Below are 13,845 nucleotides of genomic sequence, written 5' to 3'. Positions count from 1 at the left end.
CCTCTTTGTTTATCTTTTTAATCGCAGTCCACGGTGTCGAATCCACGATCAGCATAGGCAGCGGCGCAGCGGATGGCGCAGCGGATGGGGGAGAAAGGCGGCGACGTCGCCGGCGAGGGCGCTGCTGCCGCCCAGCTCGCTGTCGCCGTCGCCAGCGAGGCGCGCCTATCCCTGCTCTCGTCCTCGGCCACAACAACGATCACCTCCGCCACAGCCTATTCGTCGTCGTCCACCGCCGTCGCCGCCGAGCACGCGGCGCCCGACATCTTCCTGCGCCTCTGGAACTCCGAGGTTTGTGGATTCTTTCCGCGGTGCAGCCGCGCAGCAGCAGGGGCATGGTCCGGAGGCGAGTGCGGCGGCTGCTGGTGTGCCGGCGCAGGCGCTGCCTGCTGAGCTCGGCGGCGACGATTCCTCGGCCGCGTCGACCTACGGGACCGAGGCTGCGGCGGACGACGACTACCGGGCGTTCCTGGACCTGGCGACGGAGGACTTCGCGCTGCTGCAAGGCCGGCTCGGCGCGTTCTCGGTCTGCTGGGCGTTCTCGGTCTACTCATGGAACCTCTTTGCTGGGTGTCTCTGTTGTACCCATGGAACCTCTTTGCCGGCGGAAGCATCGCGAATGCCGACGCGTCCAGCCAGTTGAATGGGGTGGTGGAGGACGACGGGACGAGGAGCTGCTTGGTGTCAGCTGGAGCAGCTGCCCTCGCCGCCGCGGCTAGCTGGCTCAGGGAGCTGGCGCCCGCTGAGAGGCCTGTGTCCTCTGCTGTGATAAATCCATCCAGGAAGTTGTCCTCGTGATGGTGGTGGATCAGCGAAGTGTAGTTATTGCCGTTATGATGAGCCGGCCTTCCTCCGCCTGCGACGGCGGCCATGGCAGCCGCGGCATGCGTCGGGTAGGCTGCCACCGCGTCCTCCATGGAGTCCTCGCACTCCATGCTCCTCTCGCCGGCTCCAAGCTTGTTGATCTTCTTGTAGATGCGGCATAACACCCAGTCGTCGAGCTGAGACACTAGTTAGAGCTTGATCACCACACTAGCTATATATTATATTATATTAGTGAAAACATTCTGAGAGATTATTGATGCATGCATATGTTTGTTAATGCAATCTCAGGGTAGATCGGATTATGTTCCGTTCTTGACACTGTAGAAAATAGTAGCACACGTACCCTGAGAGACGCTGTGGCCTTGCCTCCGACGACGTTGCAAGGCGGCCGGCTGGTGGTTGAGCTCGCCGCATCCGCGAGCGGCGAGGCGGTACTCGTGCATGATCCAGTTGGTCTTGAGGCCCTTTGGTGGCTTCCCGCGGTAGAACACGAGCGCCTTCTTAACGCCGACCTTCTCGCGGTTGCCACCGGACGCCATGATGGGCTTGTCTGTGCCAGTCGCCTTCCAGTAGCCGGACGTTGCCGCCCTGCTCGGCGCGTTCTCGGACTACCGGGCGTTCTCGCGTTCTCGGTCTACTCAAACGGAGCGAACAGGCAGCAGGGCGCGTCGGCGAACACGTCGGCCTGCTGGAACACCGAGAACGCGCCGAGCCGGCCTTGCAGCAGCGCGAAGTCCTCCATCGCCAGGTCCAGGAACGCCCGGTAGTCGTCGTCCGCCGCAGCCTCGGTCCCGTAGGTCGACGCGGCCGAGGAATCGTTGCCGCCGAGCTCAGTAGGCAGCGCCTGCGCCGGCACACCACCAGCCGCCGCACTCCCCTCAGGACCATGCCCCTGCTGCTGCGCGGCTGCACCGCGGAAAGAATCCCCAACCTCGGAGTTCCAGAGGCGCAGGAAGATGTCGGGCGCCGCGTGCTCGGCGGCGACGGCGGTGGACGACGACGAATAGGCTGTGGCGGAGGTGATCGTTGTTGTGGCCGAGGACGAGAGCAGGGATAGGCGCGCCTCGCTGGCGACGGCGACAGCGAGCTGGGCGGCAGCAGCGCCCTCGCCGGCGACGTCGCCGCCTTTCTCCCCCATCCGCTGCGCCATCCGCTGCGCCGCTGCCTGTGCTGACCGTGGATTCGACGCCGTGGACTGCCATGTCAGATTAAAAAGATAAACAAAGAGGTATGGATTAGAGATGTATCGCTTCAAAAGTTTATGGATCTGAAAAATCACTTTCGTAGTTGATGGACCTAAGTGAAATATGAATAAAAATTAATAAATCAATAATGCATTTAACTCAAAAAAAAAAAAAGTCGAAGACGTAAAACACCCCAGAGGACACAACCAGAAAAAGACCGATCTCCACTCCCTTCAAGGGGTGCTAAATTATGTTGTTAAAGACCCATGAGTGAAGATTGATGTCTTATTTGGTTTTGGAGGTGACCTGTCTACCGTCCATAAGGTTGAACGAAAAACTCGAAGCTCGTTAGCTTGTTCGACTCGTGGCTGACTCGACTTGGCTCGGCTCGGCTCGTTATAATAACGAGCCGAGCCGAGCCAAGATTTTAGCTCGTTAGCTATAATAAGCCAACTCGAGCCAGCTCGCGAGCTAAACGAGCCAAGCTTTCAGGAAAAAAAGTATCAAAACTTATATTAGTTTTTGCATTACTTCATGTCTTGCACTTTACAATTGACTGGTAACTGGTCTAGTCCCTATAAATTGACTGGTAACTGGCTTAGATACATTTTTTTATATTATTATTATTTTCAAACTTTAGATAAATGCAAATATTATATTTTATGTATTTTTTATACCTAGCTCGCGAGCTTAACCAGTTCGAGCTTTTAACGAGCCGAGCCGAGCTGGCTTTCTGGCTCGTTAGGATAACGAGTCGAACCGAGCTAACTCATTATCTTAACGAGTCAGAATGAGCTGAGCCAGCTCGTTATCCAGCCTTAACCGTCCATGGCGGTGTTTTAAAAAATCTTTCTGCTTTTTAAATATTCCACATCGAAATTACCACCCGTTGAAGTGTCGTCATCGCTGCTTCGGGATTGTGGCGGCTGCTTCCTCCCACCAAGCACAAATTTCTGTTGGCTAGACATGTGGCTGGATTAGTTGCACATCGAAATGCTCCAAGGTCAGCACAAGGTTCCAAATCTCTTTGGCTAGAGGGCGGAATGGTGGTCGAAATCTCGCGTTGCACGGTGGTGTCCCGCACCCCGCGCTATCAAGCTCCGATCCCCCGCTCCACTCTGGCTGGCCTCTGCCGCTTGCCTCCATGCCTTGGCCTCTAGAATTTAGGTAGCATTTGGTTACCATGGGATTCTAGGAATCTGAATATAAAAATAATCCTAAAATCTCATCCAAACAGGATGGAATTATAGTGGATTTTAACACACAAGCACGTAATCCAATAAAACACATCAGAATTTTTCTATCTAGATTATTAAAATCCCCTCGGATCCAAACTATTTAGCCGAGGTGCGGGTGGGCGGCATCAACGTCCTCCGCGTGCTCTTCTCTCCTACCCTCCGTCCTCCCAAGATTAAAAAAAAACCCTAAAAAAAAACACTTGGAAAGAGTTGGGATGGCCAATGTGCAGTAGCAGTGCACCATTCCACTGGTCCTCCGAAAACCTGCATTCATCGTCCAATTGCCCATCTAAAGGGAAGGGAAGGGACCCAATCAAGATATGCACAGAGCATGATTTTCGTTCGCGTGGTTGCGAATTATCGATCGGATATAAGCTTGCTTCCTATTGTTCCTCAGAAAATGGTCCATGTCAGAATATATGCCATGTGGTAGATCTCTTTACTCCCAACACTTCAGGTCCCATCCCATTATTTGCACATCAGACATCAGGCAGTTTTGTTGTTGGTTCCTGAATTTTGAGAATTTCCGTGGCATGGTAGTTAAATTTGGTGAGAGCGATCGAAAACCTCATGCTGGAACAGCCCTACGTATAGTGCAGGCTGCGTCCTCTTGGGTGTCCTAGTCCTAGTTTGCATCGAGCCGGGGCATGCGATCTGCAGACTGCAGTTACAAGAATGTAGCTTCCAAGAGGAAAGCACAAACTAGCTCGTTGGATGACATTTGATTGTATTGTACCTGTGCCAAGTTTTCTGATTCACTTTACCCTTTCCGTCTCCCGTTTGTCAGGACTTATGTTGGCTCCGGCTAATTTATATGGCTGATTTGTTATGAGAGAAAAACACTATTTTCTAGCTGATAAACTCAAACGAACAGAGCTGTCATTTGTTTACATTGTTTCTTCTTTTCATACGAGTCACTCACGACAGAAGCACAGGGAGTACCAAACGAGAGGACAAAAGAGGAAACGTTAGCATACTACTCCGTAGCGTACAAAAGAAGAGATGCAGCTGTGTTTCTCATTTTTTTTTAATGTTAGTCTGGTTTTGTTCAATCGCATCATCCTTTGATTCTTCAATAAATATAGCAGCATGTATAGATTTGATTTGTAAACTTTTGTTTTTTTCACGTCATATATATCAGAGTTTGAAGAAATATACTACTAGCAAGAATGTAGAGGGTGTAACAGAGGTTTGCAATGTATGAAAATTCTTCTACTGCTGTCGTTATCGGTAACAACAACACCGGCCAGAACGCCAGAACCAGAGAAAGTTCAGGAACAACAACGTTGGAAACATGCTAAGAACGGTATTTGCACAACCAAAGAGATCTACAAGCACCTTTCAACTCTCAATATAGTCCAGTTACCTCAGCAGGGAGGGAGCTCGTAGCATCCTCCCTCAAGCCAACCAGATTCTCAAGAGGGCTTGGAAATCCACATACCTCCCTCCCATTATCAAAGCCTTCACCTGGAGACTGATTCGGCGTGCTCTTGCCACTGCTGCTAGGGTTGCAAGATACTCTAATCACAATGACAACCACTGCGATACCTGTGGGGCCATTGAGAACGATGCTCACCTCTTCTTCCACTGCACCCTTCCTCGGGAGGTATGGTTCTCTTTTAACCTATCCATAAGAACTGATGATCTCTCTCAGGAATCAGATGACGTGCAACTTATACTGCAGACCCTCATAACATATGCTACTCCCGAAGCTCTTTTCTCAAAAAATTTATTTACTGTGGTACATATGGTAGGCTCGAAATGATCACCACTTCCACAAGAAAACTTGGACCCCTACACAGGTTCATAATGCCGTTGCTGCTCATATTCACACACACTCCCAGGCGGTACCATCCACTAATCCCACGACTTCCAACAATAATACCACACCATGTCACCCAAATAGAGCTTCAGCAACTACTTCAGGTATGACGCTACGGTTGATGCAGGGTCCAACGGGGAACGCCCATTCCACTACCTTACCTGCCCTACTTCAAGGTAGCAGGTGTTATGTAGATGCATCTACTTCACCAGACCACACAGGAGCCTCTCTGAGGACTGCAGGTCTGGGAATCTTCATTCTTAACTTTCAGGTACAACCCGCCCAGACGATCTACATCAAAGCTACACTCGCCAACTGCTCATCAGTGCTCATGGCGGAAGCTGCAGCCCTTGCCCTTGGATCCTCCATAACTCAGGCCATGAACATCTCCAACTGCAACTTCTTTTCGGACTGTGCACAACCACTGCTTGCATATGCTATGTGGCCACCTCTGCTCTGTAACGCAGGCTCTACTTTCTGTAGCCTTGTCGGATGTAAACATCATTGCAGCTAATTGCTGCTGATAATATATCTGTTTGTTGTAAAAAAAAAACCATGAGTCTGGACAAACCGGGCGATCACCTCGAGAGGATCCGCGCATCCATCGTGGTCCTTCCACTTCTGCGCATCCCATGATGGCTGGGCCGGCCGAGCGCGAAACCAGCCACTGCGCTGTGTTTTGGTCCGGCCCAAGGCCTAAATTCGGTACCCGCGTGGTGTGGCAAGCGGCGCGGCGCGAGGCTGGGCCTGGACCCTGGAGGCCCGAGGCGCTCTCGCTTTCGTTCCGATCCGCCGACGATCCATTGCCCGAATTGCACATGACCGGAGCTGCGGTGCGGCGGCGGCGTGCCCGGCGTCTCAGGTGCTCGTTTGCGCACGGATCCGCCACCTGATCCCACAAAACGGGCGCACGCACGCACGCGCCCCCCTCTTCCGTGGGTGGGCGGCCCACCGGTCCGTGCACGGTGTAGCGGCACCAATCTGCCACCATCACCACCACCACCACCACCCAGCCAACAACCTCTCTCGGCTCTCGCCCGTTTTTATAATCGGGTTCACGTGACGCTACCCGCCCATCGGGCAGTGCCACTACACACCAGAGCGCGCGCCCGCACGGGCTGCCACCGCGCGCGGGAGCCTCACTTGCTGCTGCCGTCGCCACTCGCCGCTCCGCTCCGCCGAGCGCGAACGAGCGAATGGACTGGTACGCGTGGCTCTGCAGGGCGGGGCTGCACCCGGACGTGGCGTTCGAGTACGCGCTGCTGTTCGCGCGCAACGAGCTCGGCGCCGCCGACGTGCGCCACCTGGACCACGAGTTCCTCCTCAGCATGGGCGTCGCCGTCGCCAAGCACCGCCTCGAGATCCTCAAGCTCGCCAGGAAGGATCCCTCCTCCTCCCACGGCGGCAGGGCCACCGCCGTCGCCGCCGCGGCCGCCATCACCGTCGTCCTGCCGTGGCGCGCCACCAGGCTGCTCGCCGCGGCCGTGCACCGGTCCGCGCGCTCGGCGCTCGCCCGCCTCCGCGCCTCGGTGTCCCACTCCCGCGGCCGGGACCGGGACCGCGCGGCGGCCGTCCTCGCCACGCCGCGCCTGCTGCCTCTACTGCGGCACCGCGGCGGGAGGGTCGCGCACAGCAGCTGGACCAAGATCGCGTCGCCCGTGGCGGTCCGTGGCGGCGGGAAGCTCCCGCTGCCGATGCTGACGCACGTCGTCGGCAAGCCCGTCCTGCTCACCAACAGCTGCGCCGACAAGTGGAGGGGCAACGGCGGCGCGGCGGTCAGAACGCTGCCCGCGCCCGCTGGGTCCATAGCCGCCTGCCTCATGAGCACTGGACGTCTGCAGCTGCGACGAAGACGAGGAGGGGGACGGCAGCGGCAGCGACGTGGAGGTGGTGGTGGACGTCGGCGGCGAGGAGATGCGGTGGGAGTCCATGTTCCAGGATCTGAAGCCCACTTAGCCCGGACGCGCTCGCGTGCCCTGCACCTGTGACCTGCCGCTGCCGGCCGGTGCGTACCAGCCGGCTGCCGCCATCCAGCCGTGTACGTACAGCGAGCGAAGACAACTGTGCATGATGGCCAGTGGCCAGTGGTCAGTGGTCACTACTCACTAGCTATGCTACCTGCTGCCTGTTACTGTTATTGCAACTGTCTGTGTAAATGAGTGTGAAAAATAATGCCATGTGTCATTCTCTGAAATTTTGAGCTCGGAATGGAATCATCGATCCATGTTCACGCGCACAGAGGTTGTAGGATCTCGTTCCTGGTGCGATGGGATCACGAGTTCATGACGATCAAAAATACCTGAAGCATTTTCGTTCCTGCTGTGAAAATATTTTAACGACTACTACTCGCCTGTCGTTAGTGTGGAGTCCTGACAACAGGATGGAATAGATGAGGGGCCATGTTCCCAACGGAGACAAATCAAAGGGTGGCGCCAAAACGAGCCGTATCCAGATCTGAACCGACGGGGCAGCTTATCAGTTACTCTCACAACAAACCAGCACCAACCAGGCTTATCAGAACAGTCTCGTCCATTCAAACTGAGGACACGGCGTCTGGATGTACGGAAGTAGATCTGTCGGATTCAGTAAATTTTAGCTGGCCAACCCTGGTCAGATCTCAACCACTGCCTGTTCAAAAATTTCAGTGCTGATGCTGCCCTGGCCTGCCCAGGCCTTGAAGAGGACCTGTTAACCTGCCGACCATTGCCCTGTTTTTAGGCCACGAGTAAACCAAATTTTAAAGACAGCATGATTAAGACCTGAGATGCAGTTTATTTCACAATTTGAGAAACATGCAGATATTTCTCAATATCATGAAATCCGCCAAAAAATGTCCATGAGCATGTCATATACAAGCACCATCATTCTACACAAATAGGGATTTCACCTAAAATTCGGACCTCAGCACGTTAACCTGGAGCAACAGCACGAGCATCTGGTACAAGTAGCAGCACGAAACCATCACCCCCTCCTCATATTAGACCAAAAAGGACCCAAAATTACAACACAGAGCACAAAAATAAGGTGCATGCTCATGAATTGCAATAGATCATTTACGAAGCTATTCAGACATCATACTGGATTTATTGTAGTAGATGCAGAAAACACTACAGCTCGTATCACCGTCGGTCAATGTGCAGAGTTCCTGGGCTGGCTGAAGGATCCCCCCGCATACAGCATCTGATACACTGGCCGGACCCTCACCGTCAGAACCGTGCTCAGCAATGTGCCCAAACAAGCCGCGCCGGAGAGGACACAAAACGTGAGTCTGAAGCAATTAGGGCCATAGCATGCAATATCCGACCCTGATGTTGTGGCATGCTGCTCTGCCACTTCGAGATCGTAGACATATCCCGCAAGGGTGTTAAACAGGTATGCGCCTACTGGATTCGCCAATATGATGAAGTTGAATATCTTTCCGAAGTGCTTTAGTCCGAAGAGCTCTGATGAGGTTGAGATTATCACGGAGAGCAGGACACCATAACATATGCCGAGTAAGGCGACAGAGACGTAAAGTGTGGCAAGCTGACCCAATGCAAAGAGCAGGTATGTAATTATCATCACGACTTGGGTACATATGATCAGAACACTTCGTCGGAAGTGTCCTTGACCTGCAAAAGAAGATTGTAAGTTAACCATAGGATGCAATGGCAACAATTTTGAATCTCAACAAACTCATGTCTATCACTCACAAACAAGAAAGCTGTTCGCTACATTACATGTTTCTACACATGGGATTCAGGATTTTCCTTACTGTTTGTCTTCAGACAATGGACCAATCGCTAGTTTGTCAGGCTTTCATGTTCTCTATTCACAATTTTTACCCAAGCTATTGACTAACGTGAGAGGAGATGCATTAAAAGATAAACCAACCATAGGGCTGCTATGGAACTTTTCCTCAGGACAGAAATTCAAAACTTGAGACTGCAATGCAGTTTTCTAATAATTCAAAGAGGGGTTAACATGGTTCATAAATTTGAGCAGTTAGGAGCTATAAAGACACATTGGTTCGCTACCAGATATCTCTCAGTAGTCAGTGCCCACTAGGCCAAAAACAATGTGAAATTGATAGAGCTATTAAAGCTAAGAATGGCCCATCATATGGAAACAATTATTTCAAAGAGTAAATAGTTGAGTAAATATAAGATATTCTGTTACCTGACAAGATACTCAGAAACAGCACCACCTCCCAGCCGGCCAAAAAAATTGCAGAAACTGAAGACAGAGAGTGAGATGGTTGTGTCGACAGCACCTGCAGCAATTCCTATTTGTGCTAGATTATTAACAACAGTGATTCCAGATCCAATGCCAACAAAGCATATTGCAAAGAGAAGCCAGAAATCGGCCTTCAGTATTGCTTCACGAAACCTGAAATCTTCTCCCCTTCTTGGTCTTCTTCTCTTAGGCTTTATAGCACCTTCACCCTCAGCTAAGAGAATATCAATGTCAAAGGAATCGTCGTCTTCAAGATTACCAAGGTTTGATTCGGAGGAAGAAGGCAAAAGTGGTTCTGTGTGATCATTATCAGTTGTTGGAGAGTGTGAATCTGATGGGCGTTTTTTCTTCGGGAATAAAGTCATCTTCAATGGTATTGTCAGGGGAGCAAAAATGAGAAGAACCATAATGACAAGCAGAGAATAGTTGATAATGTCATTGAGAGTCACGACATGATCCAATATGGTAGCACCAACCAGATAAACCCCAAGAAGAATGCTCGCCATTTGTGCAAACAAAAAATGGACTTGCTCTGCATTCGTCTCCACCAGAGAGGGTTCACAAGGCTGAACAAAGTACATTGCCAGAAGGCACACAGCAGGAATTCCCAGAGTGAGAAAGAGCAAAAGGTTGATGGGAGAATCACGGAGCACTCCAGTGTATATTGCGGTGTAAACAGCGGCACTTAAACCCGAGTACCCTTTCAGAATGCCAGCAACAGCACCTCTGCTGAGTGGGAAGTTCCTCATGTTGGTCACTAGAACGGCAGTCGCCAACCATGCACCACCATTGGTAGCAAGACATAACGCAAACCATATCTGCAAGTAGGGTCATTAGTCAATTTACACTAGATCCAATAAAGTAAATCCCAGACTGGAAATACACTGCTTAGAGTAGGTGAAAAAGTTTGTCTCAAGTTGAAGCTAGCAAAAAGCTAACCTCAATTAAAGCCTTAAAGGGGAAACATGAGTGGTGCTAATTCTAGAACACCCGATCATCCTCCGGTGAGATCTGGCATGTAAAAGTCCTAAATGCGTGCATATTGCAGGTAAACTAAGTGAAATGCTGCATTTTTGTTGACCCAAGTGTAATCAAAATTTGTTTGCTAGCGTTTGACAGGCAGCTTGTCCCCATTTGTTTATGGAATCTCAGAAAGAGACATCTATTTTCCCTCAAGCTTATACCATAAGATGTTTAACCATTTTTAGGGTAATAATGGAGAATAAATCCCAAAATCAGCATAATGTTTACTTGCACAGCGCAAAAGTGCCAAAAAAGCGACCACTTGCCACAAAACAATGCCTTCCACGAAAAACTGAGTAACTCAACTTCCGTTTCACGAACGCATAAACTGGATCTTTAAAATCGATCAGCAATGTCTTTCGCGAAGAAAAAAAAATCGATCAGAGTAAATTGATGAGAAGTAGCAAAACGAAGAGCGACAGTGGCGGTCGGCAGCTCACCAGCCAGTAGGGCAGCGCGGGCGCGACGCCGGAGACGAGGAGCCAGGCGGTGCCGTACCCGAGCAGGCACGCGCCGGCGCCGATGAGGAGGAGCAGCGCCGGGTGGAGGCGGTTGCAGAGCACCCCAGGGAGCAGGCCGAGGTTCTCGCCAACGTCACAGGCGACGCCGAGCAGCGCGAGGCGGCTCTGGTCGGCGCCCAGGGAGACCTTGAGCGCGTGCGAGTAGAGCGCGAACGTGGAGCTGGCGCCGCCCGCGACCTGCACCCACGCCGCCGCCCCCAGCCCCAGCCACGGCGGCCGGCTCCCCGCCTTCACTGACGCCGGCCCCCGCATCTCGCTCGCTGAGGGGAGCAGCCGGCAGCGTGCGCGATGTACAGGGGAGGGGGAGGGAACTGCGGTCGGGATCGCGGGTCGGTGAGATTTTTTTATGGGGGTTTGCGCCGTACGGCTGTCCGCGGGTGAACTTTGGGAGCTGGGCTGCCTGCCTGCCTGGCTTCGCTTGGAGCTGGGGTTTGCCGGTTGGGGGCCGTGTGCGCACGGACGCGTGGGTGGAGGAGGACCGGAGCCCGGAGCCCGGAGCCGGAGTGGGAAGAAAGCGGGGTAAGTGGATGTACACAGACAGGGACGCGGATCGCAAACCATCGCGATTTCGATGGCGACGGGTGGGCGGCACCGGCCGGAATGTGATCGCGGCAGATTTCGCTGGGCCGCGCCGGCGCAGTGGAATGGACCAAGGATTATTAGCAGGCGTGATGGGCCCGTGCGACTGACCTGCCCGTGGCCTCGCAAGTTTTCTTCATGGAAGAGTTCCATTTCATCTCAATCAATCAACTATTATAAAAGTCCGATTTGTCATTTTAATTACACAAAATGAACCTTTTAGACTCCTTGATTTTTCAAACTGTTTGTTTTTTCTTCCTGAACGAATTTGATAACGGTTTAGAGAACTAAATAAGTTGGATTCGCGGTAGTTCCGTGAGTAAATTAGACAATAAAAAATTGTTGAAATGATTTTTTTTCCAAAAAACTATCCAAATATTTTTTAGAAAAATATGCATTTAAGTAATACTAAAATATGTTAATCTTAGCATACTATTCATAGAAAGTTTTTGGGTAAGTTCTAAAAAATATTTTTTTGTAGTGTTTTTGATAAAGTATAATTGATCACTTGAGTTATCATGAAAGTTCGATTTCAAGGTGAGACTAATGGATGCCACACGCAGAATGGCTAATATGGTACCACCTACCACATCAGCCAAAACCATTTTAAAAAACGCTCAGCAAGGTAAATCAGATGGTTTCAAAAGTTAGATATATTTAAAAATCTAGTTTTTCAGTTGAGAGCAGGGAAATCAGACTTTTGGAATAGCTGAGAAGGTCAGATGGAACATATGCTAAGGAGATGTCAATAGAGCCCCGATCCTAAATCCCCCGTGGGAATTCATCATCTATTAGGGGAAGGGGCTTATTCTCCTGGATTTAAACGGGAGAAAACACACCCCGACCGAGTTGGTGGGGATGGGGATGGTCCTCTATACCCTCTCCCCAATCCCCACACCGTTTATCATATATGCACTTATATATCTCGGGAATTTGTGATGTAATTGTTGTTTAGTGTTCATTTTTATGTGTATTGTGCTAGAGTGTTAACGATAGACTATATGTGTACATTGCAGTGCATTAGTTGTACACCTGTGCTAAAAAAAATACTTACTTTTATATTAAATTTGAAAGTATCAATGCTGGGATGAGAATCCCCATGGGGATCATTCCCCGCGTGGGAACAGGGATGGGGACCAAATCACTGGCCCTCCTCACGAGTTTTTGTGGAACCAATGATTTTTTCACGCTAGGTAGAGAATGGAAAGTCATTGCCGACAAGAAATTCCTCATTGCCATCTAGGGTTGTGGTCAACCCGCACGCTACAGCTACTTCCGCAAGACTGCAAATAGTTTTTTGCGGCTGGTCCTTAGCTTTAGACCGTTTGTTTAAAGTTTTAACTCTAAAATTTAGAGGAAGGAAATCCAAACATCTTGGAGATGATTTTTCCCCTAATATTAGCTATATTTAGTTTTACAAAAATGTTTTGGCTAATCTCTTGAAGATGCTCTTATGCACCGTGCCAATGCTCCAGTAACCGACTGATGAGCAATCAGGACATGTAATCTTGTATTATAAGATTCAGGAACGATCAAACAAAAGCAGGCATCGACATCAGCTAGTGCTCACATGCTGTTCTTTTGCCAACTGCAAATTTCATCAGAAAGAAAATATATATGTTAGCAGCCAGCGTGATTACATACAGGATTCAAGCACGTACGGAGCAAAGAGCATGTGGATAAGGCCCCTATTTCGTGCTTTTGAACCTGCTTTTATTTTTGTAAAAATAAAAAACTAACTAAAAATGCAAAAGTTACATTTGTTTTTTTTATCAACTAGGATTGTGTCCGTAAGTTACAACGGGAAACAAATCAATGCCCTGGGCCACTATTGAGATCAAGGGACATATAGGCTGACATGCCAACGCTCTGTCCACTGTAGTGTTAAGATTTAGTGTCCTGAAAAGCTAGGTTCGTCAAAACAGCAAAACAAGTCTTAAAATCTCACGCAAAGGTTTGTTCCAAGTAAGGGATTTCGTCAAAAACGTATCTACTGAATCATAGAAACTAAGAGCAATGGATGCAGGAATCATTAAACCATCCCAAAATCTTAAAAATAATTTGGGCATGCAGGAATCATTAAATCATCCCAATTTCAACAAATAGTCCATCCAACCATATAGGAAGCATGCATTCATAAATCAGTGTCGACATCAGGCAACAGGTTCAGATAAATTTTTTTTGCATATAACTACATCTAAATATAGGTAAGCATAATAATTTTCCTCATCGCAGCTATGAACTAAAACTTAACAAAATAGGAGTGACTACAAACATTAGGCAGGTATAGTGATCATCCTCCGTTGAATCTGCACATTCATTATTGCCAAAGCATCAAGATTGTTCTTCCTAACAAAAGCAGGGAGGCTTCACTGTTATTAAATGTCAATGCAACATACCAAAAAAATTGCATCCAGTAAGAACATACTATGAACTGG

The 13,845-nt window shown here is 49.9% G+C and overlaps 3 pseudogenes; 1 reads left to right on the top strand and 2 right to left on the bottom strand.

The window, feature by feature from the left end:
• Positions 1–215: 215 nt before the first annotated feature.
• On the bottom strand, positions 216–1,975 carry LOC136525678 (NAC domain-containing protein 10-like; annotated as a pseudogene).
• Positions 1,976–5,940: 3,965 nt separating this feature from the next.
• Positions 5,941–7,092, top strand: LOC136525231 (uncharacterized; annotated as a pseudogene).
• An 858-nt stretch (positions 7,093–7,950) lies between these two features.
• On the bottom strand, positions 7,951–11,155 carry LOC136527744 (protein NUCLEAR FUSION DEFECTIVE 4-like; annotated as a pseudogene).
• Between the last annotated feature and the right edge of the window lie 2,690 nt (positions 11,156–13,845).

Source organism: Miscanthus floridulus, chromosome 19 (genome assembly GCF_019320115.1).
Source record: "Miscanthus floridulus cultivar M001 chromosome 19, ASM1932011v1, whole genome shotgun sequence".
NCBI lineage: Eukaryota > Viridiplantae > Streptophyta > Magnoliopsida > Poales > Poaceae > Miscanthus > Miscanthus floridulus.
This window is presented reverse-complemented; position numbering and strand designations above follow the sequence as displayed.